The following is a 23,631-nucleotide window of genomic DNA, read 5'->3' on the forward strand; positions in this document are numbered from 1 at the left end:
AGAGGATTCTGAATTGGATATTCCTAATATCAAATTGAACAATGAGAAAGTTGTCAAAAATTGGGATAAATTACTGAGTTTCCTTCCACGAGAAAAAGCACAGTGACCTGAAAGAGTTATTACGATATCTTGGAGAGACATGTGGAAATAAACTGGGAAGTACGAACATAATTGTGCATAATGTCGACACAGGAGATGCTGTTCCGATTAAATAACATCCTTAAAGGCATTATCTTCTAAATTTGGCACTGGTTCTGAAGGAAATAGAGCACATGCTCCAAGATGGCATAATCGAAATGAGTTACTTTGCTTGGAGCTCATGTATAGTCATGGCGCCAAAGCCAGATGTTACCCAGTGGACATGTGAGCACTATCACAAACACAATTTCGATACAAAGACTGATGCATATCCAATTCCATGTTTGAGAACTGTGTTGAAAAAGTGGAAGAAGCTACTTACATTTCTAAGTTGGACTTGTTCAGAGGCTACTGGCAAGGACCTCTGTCAGAGAGAGCAAAGACAATTTAGGCTTTCATAGTACTAAATGGATTGTATCAGTTCAAAGTTGTGACATTTGATATGTAAAACGATCCAGCCACCTTTCAGAGACTGATAATGAGGTCATTGTCGGATTACCCAACTATGTGGTGTACATTGATCACATGGTAGTTTTTACTCACTCATGAAAGGAACATTTACAGCATTTATCGGACTTGTTTGATTGACTTCAGTAGGCAGGCTTGCTGGTAAACCTAGCTAAAAATGTATTTGAGAAATCCAAGTCACGTTCCTGGGTCATGTTATTGGACATGGACCAATGGCCCAATGAGATACACAAACGAAATTAGTTGGGGAATGTTCCACACCGTCGACAAAAAAGAAATATGTAATACTACGGTTCCTGGGATTGACTGAATTTTACTGAAAGTTTGTGCCAAACTTTAAGCAGTGTGGCTGCTCCACTCACCGAATTGTCAAGGGCAAGAAATCTCAGTGGACAGAGGACTGTCAAAGGCATTTTCCAGCCTAAAACCTGCGTTAGACACTGCCCCAATATTAGCTACACAAGATTACACGAAGTCTTTCAAGGTGGCTATCGATGCCAGTGATGTGGGTGTCAGCCCGGTGTTCCTGCAGGAGGATGATGAGGGAATAGAAAGACCGATAGGGTGTTTTTCTGGGAAGTCGAACGTACATCAACAGAAATGTTCAACGGTGGAGAAAGAGACTGTAAACTTGTTGTTGGCATGACACCATAACTGTGTTTATATTACCAGCAATGCATCTGAGACAATCGTATAAACTGATCACAACACATTGACATTTGTGGAAAAAATTAAAGAGAAAAATGCCAGACTGTTTACATGGAGCTTGTTGTTTCAGCCATTCAATCTGACAATTGTGTATGTGGCAGGTCGCGAAAACGTGAAAGTTGATGAGTTACTGAGACGAGAATATAATACGGAGATGTTCGGTGGTGGGTATACAGCAGCCTGGTTTTGCATGGGTTTGTGCATGTTTGAATGTTTACAATTAGTGCAGTATATCTGTCAGTTTTAAGACTACTAACTGGGTTTGAAGGGTTAAAAATGCAGCCACCTTTTATTATTGATTTTTTTTAAGGGGGGAGAGATGTGTCACAAAGCATCTCCCTTTTTGTCTAAAAGCCGTTCCTCGGCTCAAAGAGACTCTGTGCTTGGTTTTATTTCAGAGGAACAATAAAACGGGGCCAAGCTCCGATCAGAGCTGAAAATTGTGTTGCTGGAAAAGCGCAGCAGGTCAGGCAGCATCCAAGGAGCAGGAGAATCGACGTTTCGGGCATAATCCCTTCCTCACTTTCTCCATGCTCCGATCAGCCTGGTTTGGTACAGAGATGAAAAGTACTTTCAGAGGTCTTTTGTTTATATGGAAACAGAGGAGTCTTCAGGCCAAAGTGGTCATGCTTTATTAGTGACCAGTATAATGAACGGAGAGTGGTGAGCTATTTTAGCTAAACGAGCTGAGCTGAACAGTTTTCAGTTTAGTCTTGAACTGGGAGCTGTGTGGAAACTCTCTCTCTTTTCTGACCTTCAACTTCAACCTGGAAATTTGTGCTCCATTTATACTGTGTTTTTTATTATTGGGAGTTTGCTTATTGGGACAGTTGTGTGTATTCGGAATAGCATAATTAAGTCTATCTGAATAGGTTGAATTCTGTCGTGATTTTTTATTCTGTTCTTTGTGTTTCATTGTGTAATTTTATGAATAAAGTTTTTGTCTGTTTCAAAATCTAGTAGTCAAGCTCGCTAAATTACCCCCGGTAATTTTCATTGTACACTTACCGAAACAAATTGCAAAGGTATGCTCTGTCCTGCCTGGTTAAAAAAGTTTGGAGTAGTCTAACCTCGTTCATAACATCTCGGAGATGGAAGATGCCTCCTTGGGACTTGGCACAAACCATTCACTTTCCCTCCTCATGGTCAGAAAACCACGTTAACATAGCACGTGTATACCATTAACAATGGAGCCAGGAGGAACAACATGGAGCAGTCTGTCTTTGCAGTCTATGGCTCATTGGTTTGTCGTGTTGCAGCAACAATAACATCCTCCAATTTCAGTCTAACAGTTTGGAGGGACTGAATGGCCTCTTCTGTTCATGTGTCAGTGTCTGGAGGAACTGAATGTCTTCCTCCTGGCCCGAGGGCAGAGGTTCAAGGACTTCAGTGGGCAACCCGTAGTTCCTGCCTTCCAGCACGCTGTGCTAACTAGACTCTATCTTCCTGAGTTATAGGAGACAAACAGAAGGCTGGAAGAACACAACAAGCCAGGCAGCACCATGAGCTGGGAAAGTCAACATTTCAGGTATAACCGTTCTTCAGAACTGGGTTGGGGGCTAGGAGGAGCTGCAGATAAAGAGGGAAGGGAGTGGTTGGGGTGGGGAGAACGGGGGATGGTCAGTTACGGCTATGTGGACACAAGTGGTTGGTGCAACCTGGTTGGGTGATAGGAGGGATGAATCTGGTTGGGAGCTGAAAGGTAGGGTCGTTAGGTGAAATGGAAAATCTCCCAGTCACTTCCTATTTCAATTCTCATTCCTAATGCCTTTCCGACATGGCCATCCTTGGCCTCCTCCATTGCCACAATGAACCAAACCATAATTTGGAGGAATAAGATCTCATCTGTCACCTGTGCAGCCGGGGACTCAACAGCGAATTCTTCAATTTCTAATAACCTCCCTTCCAATCCCCCGATTCCCTTCCCAAGCCCTCCCCTCCCGTCCATTCCTCTGAGCAAACTTTTGTCCAGCGACCAACTGGATTCAGCCCTCCAATCAACCCCTCGCTGTTATCCTTTACCTGTGTTTACTTATCCCCCACCTCGCCACTCTGCCCCCTCCTTCCTCACCCACCCCTTTATCTATAGACCTCCTTACTCCCATCCACAGTCCTGACGAAGGGTTATATCAAAGGCATAAACTTCTCAAAGTCTTGATGATGCCTTGCTTATTCTGTTCTTCCAGCTTCCAGCGTGTGTATTTTGGATTCCAACACCTGTTTTTATTTTAAATTGTCTTCTTGTGTAATAGGCAGGAGTGAGTGAACGCATTGCACCTCTTGTTATCCAATAGATCTGATGGGCTGAATGGCTTTCTTATATTACTGTGAAACGAGCTAGAGTTGCTGAAGGGGTCCCTCTTTCTGTTAGCCGTGGAAATGTTTAGTGCCCAGCAGAGCTTTTGATTAATGTTACCTATTCATTAACAGCACAAGCTTGAATGGTGTCCAGATTTGATACCTTAGTACCTTACGAGGTGACCCATTGTTAGGAACATTGTATAATCTTCAAAGAATATCCCCATCTCTGATCGTTTGACAGAGGGAAAGACATTGATGAAGCTGAAGATGTTTATGCCGAAGAAGCTACCCTGAGGATTGCCCAGAGAGATATCCAGGGACTGGGAGGATTCATGTCCACAAGCCCCATTGTGTTCTGAATGATTCAACCAGTGGGGAGTTTACAACTGATTCCCATCAAGTTCAATTTTGTTCAGTCTCCTTGACATCTTGCTCAAATACTACCGTGAAATCAGGGCCAGTCACTTTAAACTGTGTTCATATCTTCTATCCATGTCAATAGGCCAAGGTATACGTGTGGGGAGTGGTTCCTTCTCTCAGGGAGTAGTGATGGTTGGGGCCAGACAGTTAGGGGAGGCTACATCACTGAAATGTTTGGGGGTTGCGAGTGGACGTCAATGGGTTTTGACCCGTCAGAGAGTCGACGGCTACAAAAATTAGGCATGAAAGAGAAATTGCGGGCGAGTGCAAATCAGCCCTGACTTACTGAATGGAAGTGCAGGTCTGAGAGGCTATGTAGCCTGGTTTTATTCCAGTGTACCCCATAGTCCAGTCACTTTGTGGCCTCTTCCATTTCCTGTGTTACTGACTTCAAGTAGCTGAATAGATTGAACCTGTTACTGTGTAACTGGATACTGATGTTGCATGATCTGGTTACAGTTTTACAGGCCCGAGGGGCTTATTGGCCTTCTCCTGTAATTGTATATCAGGCTCCAGGGGCTGAAAAGCCTCATTCTGTTTTGCTGTATCTGAAATCCATATTGACTAAATCTACTGCCAATGGAGAAATTGAGCACAGCAGATGCTTGAGATCAGTGTCAAAAAGTGTGGCACTGGAAATCACGGCAGTTCAGGCAGCATCAGACGAACAGGAGAATCGATGTTTTGGATGTTCCTGATTAAGGGCTTATGTCCGAAAAATAAATTCTCCTGCCCCTCGAATATGCCTGAACTGCTGTGCTTATCGAACACCACATGTTTTGAAATCTACTGTCCCATACAAATCAATCTTCATGGACACATCATCCACTTACTTTAAGAGAATTGTCAGGCACAATCTTCCTCGCACAAAGCCACACTTACTATACCTAATCAAAGCCTATCTTTCTAAATCCATGTACATCTTAACCCTCAGAACCTTCTCAAGTAACTTACCAACCACGGATGCTAAATCTATTGATCTGTAGTTCCAAGGATTTTTTTGTTCAGTTCTTCTTGAATAAGGACACAACATTTGCTATCCTCCAGTCTTCCGGGACATTACCTGTAGTTAATGATGGTCAACATTATAAGCCAGGGTCCCCGCAAATTTTTCTGGAGCTCCTTGAGACGTTCTTGGATATATCGGGTAAGGACCGTGAGATTTATCCACTTCAAACATTCTAGTACGTCCAAAATCTCCTCAACTATGATATAGATTGGCTCTAAGATATTACCACTAACTTCCTCAAGTTCTCAAGTCAACATGTCTTTCTCCACGGTAAACAGAGAGTAGAAATATTCGTTGAGGACTTCACCCATCACTTATAGTTCCACACTTACTTGTCCACATTAGTCTTTGAGGGGTCCTATTTTCTATCCAGTTTTTGATTTTTATTTTAATATATTTAAAGTAACTTTTTGGATTCATCCTAATCTTCTCAGACAAGGCTATTTCTTGCCCCCTTTTCAACCTACTGCTTTCCTTCTTCAGTAAACTCCTGTATCTCTAATATACCTCCAGGAATTCCCTTGATCCCAGCGGCCTGGACCTGAGCCACACCCCAAGTTCGAACATGAACCTGTGGACCAGTTTTGTCCCTCTCCATAACTATTTGAAAATTAATAGAACTACGGTTAATGGTCACAAAGTGCTCCCCCACTGTTAACTCAGTCACCTGTCCTGCCCTATTTCCTAAGAAAATTTCGTGTTTTTCCCCTTCCCGAGTAGTACCCTCTGTATACTGCTCGAGGAAACTTTTCTGAAGCTTTTATCAGATTCTATCTCATCAAATCCCTTAATGATCTGGCCGTTCCAGACTGTATTAGAAAAAATAAAAGCCCCTATTATGATAACCCTATTGCTCCTGCAGGTCTCACCTCTCTCCATGCATATCTATTACTCTCATTCCTGTTGACTATTTGGGGGCCTATAGCACATCCCCAATCACCTCACGAACACCTTCCTATTTCTTAACTCCACCCACAAAGCCTCACTGAGCGAGTCATCAATTATTTTATCTCTGATTACTGCTGTGGTACTCCCCTTAATCAGAACTGCAACTGCACTCCCCTCCTTCCAACATCTCTGTCTCACCGAAAGCACCTGTACCCTGGTACATTAAGCTGTCAGTCCGATCCATCATTCTGCCATGTTTGTGTAATGGCTATAATATACCAGTCCCACCTATCTATCCACGTCCTGAGTTCATCGGCCTTACCTGTAGGCTTTCTTGCATTGAAATAGATGCAATTTAATCCAAAAGGCATTTCTCTCTGTCATTTTCCAGCCAAAATTTACTATTTCTGATTACTCTACCTCCTTCCAGCCTCGCACTTGCCTCCCTGCTCTTGAGGATACCACCCCCTGGCAATCTAGTTTAAACACACCCTCGTAACCCTAGCATAACTGGCCGCCAAAATATTGGTGTCCCTTCCAGTGCATGTCTCGGACGGTAATCTCCCTCGAAGGAGATTACCACTTTCAAGGTTTTTTTTTAATGTTTCTTCGAGCTCTCTGTATTCTCGCTCCAGAACATTGGCCCTATTTCAACGGGTATCATTTGTGCCAAAGTGCATAATGATTGCTGGATGCTCACCCAACCCCTTGAGAAGGTTCAGCAGCCACTTGGAGACATCCTGGACCCGAACAGCGGGGAGGAAATCCACCATCCTGGATTCCCGTTTGTGGCCACAGAATCTCTGATCTGTCCCTCTGACAATCGACCCTCGTCTCTTTCACGACCTGTTTACCTTTACCCTTTCCCGCTGTACCCCTGAACCAGTGGTAATACCACCAGCCTGACTATTGCTGCTTTCCCCTGAACGGACATCGCCCCCAACAAGCCAAAATGGTCTACATGTTATGGAGAGGAATAGCCACAGGGGATTCCTGCACTCTCTGCCTACTCCCTTTGCCATTCCTGGTGGTCGCACAGCTACTCTCTACCTGGAATATGACAGGAAGCAAGGAACGCCTCTTGGATTAAATTCTGTTTATTTAAATACAACAGGACTGACAGGAAAAGCGAATGAACCGAGGGCGATGAACGTTATACTGGAATATTGCAGTCATTAAAGAAACATACCTAGGGGTGTGTCTACCACAGTAAAGCACTTATCTATGACGTTCTGAGTATCTCGGATGACCCTGAGTGCATCCTAAATAGCCTTCAGCCCAACAAGTCCACACCGATCCTCCAAAGAGCAGCCCACCAAGACCCACTCCCCTACACTACAGGCAAATTAGCACGACCAATTCACCTAACCTGCACATCTTTGAACCGTGGGAGGAAACCCATGCAGAATGCACAAACTCCACACAGACAGTTGCCCGAGCCAGGATTTGAACCCTGCTGCCTGGCAATGTGAGGTATCAGTGCTAACCACTGAGCCACCGTGCCGCCTTGCTCCCACTCCCTAACACGGTCTGCCAGGAGCTGAAGTTGTGTGCACTGTCCACACGTATAGTCATCACGGACGCTGAAAATCTCCGTGAGCTCTCACATCCCACAAGAGGAACGGGCGACTGCTCTAACTGCCATCTCGACGGCGGTAACAATAAAGTTAAAGGGACTGCATTTCAGTTTCCCTGTACATATTTCTGAGCTGGAGCTGTCTGAAGCCTCTCGTGTCAAAGCCTTACTGCTTACTCTGCTACAACGGCATGTCTCTCTACCTCTCCACATATAGCTTTGGCCAGCGAAGGAAGGAGACACGACAGTGATGCAGTGTTTTGGTCTTCAGCACTCCTTGACTCCTGGCCACTGACTACCTGCTCCCAGTGCAGATCTCTGCTTGGCCTTGAAGGGTGTCTTGCTGAGGTCTTCCTTCTGGTAGTGGTGACTTGTCCATGCAAATCCTCACCCCAACAGGCAATCTGTGTTGTCGCAGCCCTCTCGTGCTTTCTGTCTACTAGTATCGCGTTTATGAATTCCTTGAATCCCTCGAGAGAGGTGATGTTCTTGTGAAGACAGGGCTATTGGGAAAGAACACCATTAGACATAGGGACAACAATATGTCTATCCTCTAACTGAGTCTGCTTTTCCTTCGATTAGGTTATTTTTATTTTGTTAAAACCCCATTCCACTTTTCTGCAATTTCCCATAATACTTGTATAAAAATCTGTCTGTCTCAACCTTGAAGATATTTACTGATCCAGCCTCAACAGCCCTCTGAATTTTCTACAATTGTTTCCCTCTCACTGATGTGAGACTTGGTGGTCTTTAATCTGGTGATTTGCCTACTCCATCTTGCATAAACTTCCAATTCTTCCTCAGCTCCTGTGTCAATTTGCTCAAGGGTCAAACAGTCACTCTCCCTGAATCCAGAAACAGCTTCTCCAAACTAAAGACCGATTCGTAGCATGTATTTAACATATTCTCTGGCTGCGTAAACAGGCTGTCCCCTTAGTCCCTAATACTCCCATTTTTTCCCACATTATCGCCTTCCCCTTAATACACCAAAAATACGACTTTGGATTCTTGCTAATCTTACCCGCTAATGTTTTAGCACCGCTCCTTCTGCTCTTCCGCTGACATTTTAAGTTTAGCCCTTCACTTTCTATATTCTTTTTGGACCTTCATTGGCCCGCTCACTTGGGACCTGCTTTAAGCTTCTCTTCCCTTATTCATCCTGTTCGGGATTTTTGTCGACATCTGAGGTTCTCTGGGCTTGTTTTCCTAAATGTTATCTTCGGTGTAACATGCTGGGCCGACACTGTCATCAATTCGATTTTAATCAAATGATCCCTCAACTTCTGCCCCACCTTGTTCTGCTACAGTTTCACTCAGAAGCAACTGCACTTTGGCCAGATTCTGTCATTTTTTTCATAAAATCTGTCTACCCAATCCAAGAAGCTTTTATGACTCAAACATTTTGGGGTCTTTTCCTTAGCAAAGTCAAAATGTGTGATATCACGGTCACTGGTCCGATAATGCTCTTCCACTTCTGCCCGGAACAGACTGACTTCTTTCCCCACGTGAGTCAGAGCACTACACTGCCTTTTGTTGTATCTGCTCTATGTTTATATAAGAAGCTCTCTGGAATGAATTTCAAAGCACCTGCTCACTCTGAAGAAGTTATCACTACCATAATGAATCTTTGGAATTGAAATGCCTGACTATAATGATTCTATTATTGTTTTTACACAACCTCAATAACTTGGTTATATACCTGCTCCCGTACTTTCCTTTATCTAGAGGTCTACAATATATCCCAAGCAGTGTTTCTGTCATGGTTTTGACACTGAGCTTTAATCACCAAACCTCATTAGATTATCCTTTCAAGATATCGTCCCTTCTTAAGCCAGTAACTGACTCCATAATTTATAAGACAACACTACCTCCTCTTTTACCCTCTCTCCTGCCCTGACTATAGTTCTGGCACCACAGAATATTGAGTTGTCAGCCATGACCTCCCTCAAACACATCTCTGTAATGGTAAAAACGACAAACTTACACATGTCATCTCATTTCCTTGTCATATCTGTCTGTCTGATAATATTCGCAGCATTAAGGTAAAGCACATCCAACCTGGAATATAGTACCTGGAATACTCTGTATCACGGAGTTCTTCAGTCATTCACTGTTCGTTATCAAGCTGCCTAATTCATGAACCAAATCTGTAACTCTGGGACTGAATGAATATTTGTTGAATTGTAATTTCGTTTTTAGTAAAAGTGTTCATCAAATGCAGCTTTCCAGAACTGAACAGTCATCTCTAAATGCAATGGGTTTCCGCTGATTAATTGCTTGCTCAGTGTGCAGAGGGGACAGCCCTCAGTAATGGAGAACGTGAGGACTGCATATCCTGGTGATCAGAGTCGAAAAGTGTGGCGCTGGCAATGTACAACTATTCAGGCATCATCTGAGGAGCAGCAGAGTCAAGGTTTTGGCATCTCCCCTTCATGAGAAAGGCATTCGTGCCTTCCCATGTTTGCCAATCCATAATACACAGGATATTGGGAACCATACTTGCTCAGGAAGGCAGCACTGTACCGAGCCCTGAAATGGAAAGCAGTTAATCAGTTGGTTGAGCAGGGAGTAAACAAGTTGAGGTGAAATACAGACTGATTGAAGTACAAACATAAGGATAGATAAATCCCTCAGCCAGACGGGAAGTACCCTAAGTTACTACAGGAAGATAGGAAAGAGATTTCTGTGCTTTTGGCGATGGTCTTTGCGTCTTCACTCTCCATTTGAGTAGCGTCGGTTGATTGGAGTGTGGCAAATGTTAGTTCCTTGTCCAGTCAAGGGTACAGGGATTGTCCTGAGAATGACAGACCAGTCAGTCTTACATCAAGTATTGGGCAAAGTATTGGAGAGGATTCTGACAAATCATAGTTTGATTAGAAACAGACAGCATGACTTTCTGAGGGGCAGGTCATACCTCACAACTCTTATTGGGTTCTTTGAGGATGGTATTAAACACACTGAAGAATGTAGAGCAGTGAATGCGGAATGGATGGATTTTAACAAGGTGTTTGATAAGTTTCTCCGTGGTAGTTTCATTCAGAAAGTAAGGAGGCATGGCATACAGGGAGTCCTATCTGTCTGAATACAGAATTGGCTAGCCCATAGAAGACAGAGGGTGGTGGTAAATGGGAAGTATTCAGTGTGGAATTAGGTGAGCAGTGGTGTTCCGTAAGGATCGGTTCTGGGACCTCTGCTGTTTGTAATTTTAATAAATGACTTGGTTGACGAAGCGGAAGGGTAGGTTCGTAAGTTTCATGATGTAACATTGGTTGGTGGAATTATGGATAGTGTGGAGGGCTGTTGTCATTTGCAACAGGACATTGACAGGATGCAGGACTCAACTGCTTAGTGGCATATGGTGTTCAACATGGAAAAGTGGGATGCGATTCATTTCGGTAGGTCGAGGTTGAATGCAGAATACAGGGTTAGAGGCAGGATTCTTACATTGTGGGGGAACGGGGTATCAGCTGGGCGATGGTGTAGCTCCCACAATGTTTCTGCACAGGTTCATAGGTGGTTAAGAAGGTGTTTGATGTGTTCATTAGCCCGAGGGATTGAGTTTAAGAGCTGGAAGGTTATGTACCAACTATATGGAGCCCTCGTGAGACCACACTCAGAATATTGTGATCAGTATTGGTCGCCTCGTTGTAGGAAAGATGTGGAAGCTTTGATGAGAATGCTGAGTGCTGCCTGGACTGGTGGGCATGTCTTGCAAAGGAAATTTGAGGGAGCTGTGGTGTTTTCCTCATTGGAATGAAGCAAAATGGAACGTGACTTGACAGTGGTGTACAAGATGATGAGAGGCATAGGTAGAGTGGATAGCCAGAGACTCTCTCCCAGGGTGGAAATGGCTACCTCGAGGGGTTATGATTTTAAGGTAACTGGACGAACGTTTAGGGGAGATGTCAGAGGTAGGTTCTTTACACAAAGAGTGGTGGGTGTGTGCAATGAACAGCCAACAGTTGAGGTAAAATCAGCTATATTAGGGATATTTAATTGGATAGGCAAATGAATGATATTATAATGAAAGGTATGTAGGTTAGTATGATCTTAGAGTAGGATAAAAAGTCAACAGAACGTCAAGGGCCAAAAGGCCTGTACAGTGCTGCACTATTCTATGTTTCCAGTTTCACCCAGCTTGTGGATTCCGCTTAAATTGTTGAATGTGTGAGGGAGTGATATGTGTAAGGTCAGGAAGCTTTGGAGGGATGTAAGGCCAAAACCTCCAGTTGTGGTGTGCATTGTTACAGTCACCTGAAAGCCAGTATAATATGTGTGGTTACTTAGACCAGACAGAATCCACCAGGTTCAGTTATTAATGTGATTGTGGATTGCCGTTTGCTGCTGGTTACTTCACATACATTCTACTGTGTGATCCATGTAGTAACTCTGACCATTCATAGAGATGTACAATTTTATTTTGATACTGGAGAATGTGAAGGTGACATTTAGTAGATATGGCTTTAGTGACACAAGGCACTGCAATAGATTGTCAGCATGTTAACGTCTTCACCCATGCCTGGTCCGGGGTGCAGGTATATGGAGTCTGGGAGGCAGGTCAGGTTTCATCACCATAGGTAACTTGTATGGTGTGATTCTGGCTCTCAATGTCAACACGTCTGCTCTCTGGGCCAGGCTCTGACTGAAGATGAATTTCAAAACCTGGTTGCTGGTCAGCCATTAGTATTTAAACTAGACAATATTTGTACCTACACTGAGACCAGTGATAGTCTGTTCGTGGGTTATCCCCCTGCCCAAGGAGGATTCCAACTTATTTGTTTTCAAGTAACGTTTAACTGACTGCCCTGAAGCAGATTAGAAGCTCTATGCACAGATTTTGGAACAGGCCACTGAGTCTCTCTGTATCACAGGCAGCTGAGAGGTCCAATAACACTGTACATGATTTCAGATAAATTGGAAGCGAGTTTCAGAGTGGCTCATTGCAAGGTGTTGAGTTAACTGACCGCGAACAATAATCGGATATTTGCTAAAGTTCATGAATTGGGCAACAATAAGATAAGGTAAAAATAATGACTGCAGATGCTGGAAACCAGATTCTGGATGAGTGGTGCTGGAAGAAAACAGCAGTTCAGGGAGCATCCGAGAAGCAGCGAAATCGACGTTTCGGACAAGAGCCCTTCATCACGAATAAAGACAGAGAGCCTAAAGCGTGGAGAGATAAGCTAGAGGAGGGTGGGGCTGGGGAAAAGTAGCATAGAGTACAATAGGTGAGTAGGGAAGGGGATGAAGGTGATAGGTCAGGGAGAAGAGGGTGGAGTGGACAGGTGGAAAAGGAAATAGGCAGGTAGTACAAGGCCAGACAATTCAAGGGGAGAGTGCTGAGCGAAGTTTGGAACTACGGTGAGGTGGGGTAAGGAGAAATGAGGAAACTGCTGAATTCCACATTGATGCCCTAGGGTTGAAGTGTTCTGAGGCGGAAGATGAAGCATTCTTCCTCCAGGCGTCTGGTGGTGAGGGAGCGGCGGTGAAGGAGACCCAGGACCTCCAAGTCCTCGGCAGAATGGGAGGGGGACCTGAAATGTTGGGTCACGGGGCGGTGTGGTTGATTGGTGCGGATATCCTGGAGATGTTCACAAAAGCGCTCTGCTAGGAGGCGCCCAGTCTCCCCAATGTAGAGGAGACCACATCGGGAGCAACGGATAAAATAAATGATATTAGTGAATGTGCAGGTAAAACTTTGATGGATGTGGAAGGCTTCTTTAGGGCCTTGGATAGAGGTGAGGGAGGAGGTGTGGGCGCAGGTTTTGCAGTTCCTGCGGTGGCAGGGGAAAGTGCCAGGATGGGAAGGTGGGTTGTATGGGGGCGTGGACCTGACAAGGTAGTTACGGAGGGAACGGTCTTTGAGGAAGGCTGAATGGAGTTGGGAGGGAATTATATCCATGGTGGTGGGGTCATTTTGGATGTTGCGAAGTTGTCGGCGGATGATTTGGTTTATGCGAAGGTTTGTAGGGTGGAAGGTGAGCACCAGGGACATTCTGTCCTTGTTACAATAGGAGGGGTGGGGTTTGAGGGCGGAGGGGCGGTATGTGGACGAGATGTGTTGGTCGGCATCTTATAAACATGGGAAGGGAAATTGCGGTCTCTAAAGGAGGAGGCCATCTGGTGTGTTCTGTGGTGGAACTGGTCCTCCTGGGAGCAGATACGGCGTAGGCGGAGGAATTGGGAATATGGGATGGCATTTTTGCAAGAGATAGAGTGGGAAGAGGTGTAATCCAGGTAGCTGTGGGAGTCGGTCGTTTTGTAAAAAATGTCAGTGTCAAGTCGGTCCTTATTAATAGAGATGGAGAGGTTCAGGAAGGGGAGGGTGGTGTCAGAGATGGTCCAGGTAAATTTAAGGTCAGGGTGGAATGTGTCAATGAAGTTGATGAATTGCTCAACCTCCTCGCAGGAGCATGAGGTGCCGCCAATGCAGTTATCAATGTAGTGGAGGAAGAGGTGGGGAGAGGTGCCAGTGTAATTACGGAAGATCAACTGTTCAACGTAGCCAACAAAGAGACAGGCATAGCTGGGGCCCATACGTGTGCCCATGGCTACCCCTTTGGGCTGGGGGAGGTGGGATGATTCGAAGGCGAAATTGTTAAGGGTGAGGACCAGTTCGGCCAAACGAATGAGAGTGTCGGTGGAAGGGAAATGTTGGGGAAGTCTGGAGAGGAAAGATCGGAGGGCTTGGAGGCTCTGGTCATGGTGGATGGAGGTGTAGAGGGATTGGATATCCATGGTGAAGATGGGGCATTGAGGCCGGGGAAACAGAAGTCTTGGAGAAGGTGGAGGGCGTGGGTGGTGTCTCGAATGTATGTGGGGAGTTCCTGGACGAGGGGGGATAGGACAGTGTCGACGCAGGAAGAGATGAGTTCAGTGGGGCTGGAGCATGCTGAGACAATGGGTCGGCCAGGGTGGTCAGGCTTGTGGATCTTGGGAAGGAGGTAGAACCGGGCTGTGCGGGGTTCCTGGACTATGAGGTTGGAAGCTGTGGGTAGTAGATCAACTGAGGTGATGAGGTTCTGTATGGTCTGGGAGATGATGGTTTGGTGATGAGCGTGGGGTCATTGTCGAGGGAGCAGTAGGAAGAGGTGTCCTCGAGTTGGCGTTTGCCTTCAGCGGTGTAGAGGTCAGTGCACCAGACTACCACTGCGCCCCCTTTATCCACTGGCTTGATGGTGAGGTAGGGATTAGAGTAGAGGGATTGGACGGCTGCGCGTTGTGAGGATGAGAGGTTGGAGTGGGGGAGGGGGTAGACAGTTTGAGGTGGTTAATGTCCCGGTGGCAGTTGGAAATGAAGAGGTCGAGGCAGGTAATAGGCGAGCGCAGGGCGTCCAGGTGGATGCAGTGTGTTGGAGGTTGGCGAAGGGGTCCTCGGAAGGTGGGCAGGAATCCTGATTGTGAAATTAAGCTCGGAGACGGAGGTGATGGAAGAATTGTTCGACGTCACGGTGTGTATTAAAATCATTGATGCATGGACGGAGGGGGATGAAGGTGAATCGTTTGCTGAGAACTGATCGTTCGTCCTCAGTGAGGGGAAGGTCTGGAGGGATGGTGAAAACTCGACAGGGCTGGGAGCTCGGATCTGGTGTGGGTGTGGAGCTGGGAGTGGGGGCGGAAACTGTACCTGGAGTGGGTGTGATGGTGGGGCAAATGGGGGTGGAGTAACCCTATTGCACACCCACACCAGATACCAGCTCCCAGCCCTGCCGAGTTTTCACAATCCCTCCAGACCTTTCCCTCACTGAGGACAAACGATCAGTCCTCAGCCAACGAATCACTTCCATCCCCCTCCATCTATGCATCAATGAATTTAATACACGCCGTGATGTCGAACAGTTCTTTCGTCGCCTCCGCCTCCGAGCTCACTTTCACAATCAGGATTCCCGCCCACCTTCCGAGGACCTCTTCGCCCACCTCCAACACACTGCATTTACCTGGACACCCTGCGCGAGCCAATTAGCTGCCCTCGACCTCTTCATTTCCAGCTGCCACCGGGACATTAACTGCCTCAACCTGTCTAACCCCTCCCCCACTCCAACCTCTCACCCTCACAAAGCGCAGCCCTCCAATTCCTCTGCTCCAATCCCAACCTCACCATAAAGCCAGCGGATAAATGGGGCGCAGTGGTAGTCTGGCGCACTGACCTCTACACCGCTGAAGCCAAATACCAACTCGAGAACACCTCTTCCTACTGCCCCGTCGACGATGACCCCACCCCCTATCACAAACCATCATCTTCCAGACCATACAAACCTCATCACCTCAGGAGATCTCCCACCGACGGCTTCCAACCTCATAGTCCGAGAACCCCGCACTGCCCGTTTCTACCTCCTTCCCAAGATCCACAAGCCTGACCACCCTGGCCGACCCATTGTCTCAGCATGCTCCGGCGCCACTGAACTCATGTCTACCTTCCTCGACACTGTCCTATTCCCCCCCTTGTCCAGGAACTCCCCACATACGTTTGAGACAATACCCACGCCCTCCACCTCCTCCAAGACTTCTGTTTCCCCGGCCCCAAACGTCTCATCTTTATCATGCATATGCAATCCCTTTCCATCTTCATCCGCCATGACCAGGGCCTCCAAGCCCTCCGTTTTTTCCTCTCAAGGCGTCCCCACTGACACTCTCATTCGTTTGGCCGAACTGGTCCTCACCCTTAACAATTTATCCTTCGAATCCTCCCACTTCCTCCAGACCAAAGGTGTAGCCATGGGCACACGTATGGCCCCCAGCTATGCCTGTCTCTTTGTTGACTACGTAGAACAGTTGATCTTCAATAATTACATCGGCACCTCACCCCACCTCTTCCTCCGCTACATTGATGACTGCATTGGCGCCACCTCATGCTCCCGCGAGGAGGGTGAGCAATTCATCAACTTCACCGACACATTCCACCCTGACCTTAAATTTACCTGGACCATCTTTGACACCTCCCTCCCCTTCCTGGACCCCTCCATCTCCATTAATGACGACTGACTTGACACTGTCATTTTTTACAAACCCACCGACTTCCACAGCTACCTGGATTACACATCATAATAACCTACCTCTTGCAAAAATGCCATCTCGTATTCCCAATTCCTCCGCCTCCACCGTATCTGCTCCCAGGAGGACCAGTTCCACCACAGAACACACCAGATAGCCTCCTCCTTTAGGGACCGCAATTTCCCTTCCCATGTTTTTAAAGATGCCGACCAACACATCTCGTCCACATCCTGCATCTCCGCCCTCAGACCCCACCCCTCCAACCGTAACAAGGACAGAACGCCCCTGGTGCTCACCTTCCACCCTACCAACCTTCGCATAAACCACATCATCCACCGACAACTCCGCAACATCCAAAAAGACCCAACACCAGGCATATATTTCCCTCCCAACTCCTTTCAGCATTCCGCAAAGACCGTTCCCTCTGTGACTACCTGGTCAGGTCCACGCCCCCAAACAACCCACCCTCCCATCCTGGCACTTTCCCCTGCCACCGCAAGAACTGTAAAACCTGTGCCCACACTTCCACCCTCACCTCTATCCAAGGCCCTAACGGAGCCTTCGACATCCATCAAAATTTTACCTGCACATCCACTAATATCATTTATTGTATCCGTTGCTCCCGATGCTGTCTCCTGTACATTGGGGTGACTGGGCGCCTCCGAGCAGTGCGCTTTAGGGAACATCTCTGGGACACCGGCACCAATCAACCACACCGCCCCGTGACCCAACTTTTCAACTCCCCCTCCCACTCTGCCGAGGACATGGAGGTACTGGGCCTCCTTCACCGCCGCTCCCTCACCACCAGACGCCTGGAGGAAGAATGTTTCATCTTCCGCCTCGGAACTCTTCAACCCCAGGCCATCAATGTGGACTTCAGCCGTTTCCTCATTTCCCCTACCCCCACCTCACCCTAGTTCCAAACTTCCAGCTCAGCACTGTCCCCATGATTGTCTGGCCTTGTCCTACCTGCCTATCTCCTTTTCCACCTATCCACTCCACCCTCTCCTCCCTGACCTATCACCTTCATCCCCTCCCCCACTCACCCATTGTACTCTATGCTACTTTCTCCCCACTCCCACCCTCCTCTAGCTTATCTCTCCATTCTTCAGGCTCTCTGCCTTTATTCCTGATGAAGGGCTTTTGGCCTAAATGTCGATTTCGCTGCTCCTTGGATGCTGCCTGAACTGCTGTGCTCTTCCAGCACCACAATAATCCAGAACAATAAGATGAGAACGATAATCCTTCAACTGGAACATCATCTCTTAAATCAGTTATGTTGATTCTATATTTATGGAACTAAAATATAACTCCTGTCAAGATTTTCTAACACAGAAATAAAGCAGGTAAGTTTTATTTTATCGAAGAAAGAACATAACTCCTGTGGTAATGAGACTTAGATATTCAATGTCAGGATTCAAAGCAATGTTTTGCCACTCCAATATTTAAAGTGGTTGGTTTCTGGATAATTTCATGTTCAGAGTGAGCAGAAGATTGAACATACAAATAGAATTAGCGTTCTTATACATTTATATATGATCAATCAGTTTCATTTCTCTCTGAAATGGACGATCTTCAGCTATTTGCCAGCAATTTGAAATGACAATAATTCAACATGAACTGTGAATATTAAACTAAATAAATTATTTGTGTTCTCAAATTTCAGTGAACAATAATTTGAAAACTTCCAATTTTTAGAATGAATGATATATAATATGAAATGTGGAAAATGAAAAAAAACAACAAACATAATATCGTGTCAGAGAAATGTCAAAGCTTTCCAAAGGGCATCGTGCCAAAGCAATGGTATATTTGTTTTAGTAATTGGAATACAACATGTAAAATATTCATGTTCTGAGTAACAATTAGACTTCATAATGAAGCTGACATTGCAATAATTGCATTTTAAATACTTATGCTGCACCAAATAAACAGATATTTGTGAGCATTTACAATGTGAAATAACTGGATACTGACTTTTATTCACAGCTGACACTTGATAGAGTACAAAACTTTAAAGTACAGGAAGAAGTTATTGGCATTATGCATGAATCAGCTCCAAAAATGTCTCCCAGGACCTCCCATACGCCAGCCCTCTCAATGTTGCCCATTAAATTTATAATTTCCAAATATATATCCAGTTTTCTTTTGAATCTTCATTCACAACTTTCCCAGTCAATTCCAATTTGTAACAACTCTCTAAATAAAGACACTTTTCCTTATTTCACTCCTCGCTCTTTTGTTTACAAACTTGAAATTAGAAATCTTTGATGCTATAATGCTAACTAATAGAGTACTATTTTTCACTCTGACAGTTTATTCATACTTTTGAGCACATCTTTGTCTGTTCTGCTCCAGGGACAATAAGCCTTGCAGGAACTATAACAAACACTACAACGGAAAACAAGCAGAAAACTAGTCACCAGGATATATGAACATCAACTAGCCACAACATACATGATCCCAACACTAATTTCTATGTACTGATGAGGAAGTACGCCACTTTGACTAGGTCTGCATATTCATTCTAGGACAGGCCAAACAGAGACAAGCACAAGAATTCCGAGAAATATGGCATTCCAATCGGAACTCCATCAATAAACACATCAATTTTGATGACATCTCTCGCCCTCTGACGAAAACGGCCGGAAATGACATCATCGACAGAGGAATTTACATGACCGACGCAAGGAAACCGAACCCCTTTAATAGAAAGTGGCAGATAACACAGCACTTCACTGGAGGCTCACTCACTGAGTACAGTCAATGGAACAAACCAGGAACTGCCATTAGCTATTGCTTCAGAATATATCAGTGCTCATGGCTGCCACCACATAGAATCATTGAAGGAAAATGCGAGCCTGCACCACCAAGTGTATATCCAAAGGCTTTTTGAAACATTTGTGAGATTATCATCAAATTACCCGCCGAGGGAATGCACTCCAGCCACATGTCACCAGGGGCAGAACGGTGGCTCAGTGGTTAGAACTCCTGCCTTAGAGCGCGGTGACCCAGGATTGATTCCAGCCTCGGGTGACTGCATGTATGGATTTTGCACATTCTCCCCATGTCTGCGTGGTTTCCGCGAGGTACTCCGGTTTCCTCCCACAATCCAAAGATGTGCAGGTTACGTGAATTGGCTGTGCGTAATTGCCCTTTGTGTTCAGGGATGTGTCAGTCAGGGGTAAATATAGGAGGAACGTGTTCGTGTGGGTTATTCTTTGGAGGGTCAATGTGGATTTGTTGGGCCAAAGAGCCTATTTCCACACTGTAGAAATTTAATATTCTATGTCTGTGCCACCCTCTCAGTTCAAAATAGACTCACAAATCCCTCTCAATCCCCTGCCTTTCACTTTAAGCATGTATCCCTTTGTTTTTAACGTTTCGAGTAAGGGAAACAGCTGCTGTCTGTTCATCCTCTCCATTCCCCTTATGCTCTTGTACACCTGTACCAGGTTTCCTCCTCAACCTTCCTCTGTTGCAATGAAACAACGAGCAAATTTAGCCCTCACACTTCACAGTTTGAGTACTCATTTGTCTTGTTAATTCAGATGTGCATCATCTTACATTTATCAGTGTTAAACTTCATCAGTCATTAATCTGGATAAAGATTAATCTGTTTATATCATCCTGTAGCCTAACCATTTCCTCTTCACGAGGAACCACCCAGCTAATCTTTGTATCATCCCCAACATTTGTTATCCATCTTCCACATTCTCATCATCATTTATGAATATCACAAACAAGCCTTGATTTCCTTCCTGTTGTCGAGCTGTTATTCACAGAAGAGGAAATAAGAATTGCAGTCTCTTGCTATTCTTTTTTTGGGGAATTTACAAAGTGATGTAGTTAACACCTATTATGAGGGAGCTGCTAATACCATTTTCGACACAGAGTTGAATTCACCTTTTACACTCTGCCCCTCAGCATGTCTTATTCATTAGATGAACTAGGGTTTGGCACCTTGCACTGGAACATTAGCCATTTGTGTGGCACTGTTCTTTTATCAATAGTCAGAGCTGAAGAGGTTTTTCATCTGCAGGGTGGACACTGACTCATGGCTTGAATCAGTGAATGTGATGAGGATAACTATTCAATTAAATTCCATGTTATGGGCAAACTGCAGAAGATCAAATCATGTTCTCATGTCTACCTTGAATTGGAAGCAAATACATACTGTTAAAAAATTCATAAATGAGATACCATACTAGGGGAAAAAACATGTAATCCGCAATTGATGGAGATACAAAAATACAGAGTGAATGTGCAATCTGAACAAGAATCAAGTATAGAAAATGAAGTACATCAAATCTTAATTTTCAATGGAACCAGATCCCAATTTTCCTGAACAGTGATATTTTTCACCCAACCTCACATTTGCTAAAACAAGATTTTCCCAGTCACTAATACTTCATTCGCCATTCTTCCTCGGCCTTCTTACTCTTTTCTTACACTCCTTCTTCCCTTGCACCTCCCCATCTGCAGCTACATACTCTTCCATTGATGATATCTCTTCACATCTTTCTTCTCCCACTCCCACTGTAAGTTACACCACTTCCCTAGCTGCTCCCGCCTCCACTGGCAAATCCTTTCCGTTTTTGCTTTCCAACAGGGGTGATGGGAACTGCTGGCTTCTGTGCTGCTATTGATCATCAGTGAATGATGAGATTGAGATGATCAATGTCCAAGAGGAACAGACAATAGTGTGTGTCTGTCACCGTCAAATGCACCGTGAACATGGTGGTTCTGTTCCCTATAGAGAGTGGAACTTTATTTCTGTCTCTGTGTGACAACGCTTAACCAAACAGCCTCATCATAAATAGGACAAACCTCTCCTCAGAATCAGATGAACATGCATCAGTTTTCCCTGAAACGTTGTGAGGACCGTGACCACATCGTCGAAATAAGCCGTGTACTATCATTTTGGTCTTCTATCATTTTAACTGATTTTCCAATGTCATTCGAGTTGAGATCAGAGTAACTTGCCTCGCATCAAAGTAATATTTGACTCATGTAGCATCATTCACCCTCAGAAAACTGTGGTTAACGGGAATCAGAGGAAATTCTGTGCTGGTAATTTCCTCAATGAACAATGACACCTTCCCTAGACCGATTAGGAATGACAAATAAACTCTGCTTTGCTACTGCCTTCCAAAATCATGGATGGATTTGTCTTATTAATAACATCATTTGTTTTCACGGTTTGGTCTAAAGTCTCAGAAAAGTAAGATCTTGTTGGTTGACTTTCACCCCAATGAAATCAGAGCATTACAATAAGATAACGATAATTTTCAATCAGTTACTTTCTGTGGACTGATCGTGCGATATCAGTGCCACTGAGATCAATATTTTGTCTGTCCAATAGCATCTCATCAAATTGACTCAAGGCTGCACCATTCCACAATTTTACATCATTCTCCAGCTCATTCGCTGTGCTCGCCAGCTATACGAGTTCTACAAGATGGAATAACTTAGAGATACCTATGAACCTCTGGAACCTGTCACCCCACCCATGCCTTGCGCTCTGAGCCCATCCCCTCCCCCAAGCCCACCTCCTGTCATGGATTCACCATTCCTCCTAAACTGCCACGCTGTAATGCTGAATGTTCTGTACTCTGCAAAGGTCTCAGCGTTATCCCTCTGCGCCCCCTTTAATGAGTTTCAGGAACGACATAATGTTGAAATTCTCTTCCACCGACTTCTCCTCGGTGTCCAGTTGTTTGTGCAAGAGTCCACTCCCCATCCCAAAGACCCTTCCCCCAGCTCCAACATTCTCCATCCACCTGGACCCATTTCTCTAGCGTTTACTTTTACTCAATCAGTTCTTTGAGAAATTTCAATGTGACACTGGTTGTTTTAATTTCTCTGCATCCCCGTCACCCTATCCAACCTATCACTCTCTGAACAGACTGTATGTTGTGTGCTTCGATCCAACACTGACTGTGTTATTCAGCCTGTGCCGATAAGAGTGGTGCTGCTGTAGTCTGGTGGACTCATCTCTCCATTTCAGAGGCTGAGTGCCAGCTCTAAGATACCTCCACATATCACCTGCTGCTCCAAAACCCTGCCATGGCATATCAGGCCATCTTATTAACTAAATCTGACAACAGTTCATCTAGAGATTCCCACCCACTCGCCCCCACGTAACAAACCGAACCTGATGGTCCTCTGATAGCAGAGCTTGCTTTTATGTCCTCCAGAATATCCACAAACAGAACTGCCTGGGCAGACCCATTGCTTCAGCCTGCTCCTGCCACACAGAGGGGGTGCATGGATACACACGTGGGCTCAAGTTATACCTGTTCATTCATGGGGTACAGAGACCATTCCTTGTTCTAGTTCTTTCCAGTCCCCATCCATAACTGTTTCTCCAATACGTAGATGATATCATAGCTGCTGCTCCTCTCTCTTGTCCAGAATTGGAAAAGGTCATCGTTTCCAATTTGCACGAATCCCTCACTTTCACAAAGTCTATCTCTGATTCCTCCCTTTCTTTCCTCGACATCTCTGCTTCTATTTTTGGGGATAGACGGGTCACTGATATCCAGTATTAAGCCAGCGACTCCGACAGCTACTTGGAATATACACCCTCACACGCTGTTACCTGCAAATGCTCCGTTCCATTCCCCCAGTTCCTCCGTCTCAACCGCATTGCTTCTGATGATGTCAAGTTCAAAAATGTGGCCTCTGAAATGTCCACCTTCTTCCTCAACCGAGGATTCCCCAGCACTCTTCTCGACAAGGCCCTCAACCAGTTCTGACCCACCTCCTGCACTTCTACTCTCAACCTCTCTCTTCCCTCCTGCAACAGTGTTAGAGTTCTCCTTGTCCTTACCTACCATTCCACCAGCATTCACATGCAGAAGATCGTCAGTCTGTATTCCCCCACCTCCAGCGAGATGCCACCACCAGACACATATTTGTCCCCTCTCCCTTTTCCGCCTTCTGACCATTTCTTCCGTGACACCCGAGTCCGCTCGTTATTCACTGCCAACCCATCCCCCGACCTCCACCACTCCCCCAACACAGATCCAGGTCACTTTCCCTTGCTGGAGGTGTCACACTTTCCCATTTACCTGCTCCCTCCTCACTAACCAAGGGCCAAACATACCTCCCAGCTGAAGCATCATCC

The sequence above is a fragment of the Chiloscyllium punctatum genome, chromosome 29 (genome assembly GCF_047496795.1).
Source record: "Chiloscyllium punctatum isolate Juve2018m chromosome 29, sChiPun1.3, whole genome shotgun sequence".
Taxonomy (NCBI): domain Eukaryota; kingdom Metazoa; phylum Chordata; class Chondrichthyes; order Orectolobiformes; family Hemiscylliidae; genus Chiloscyllium; species Chiloscyllium punctatum.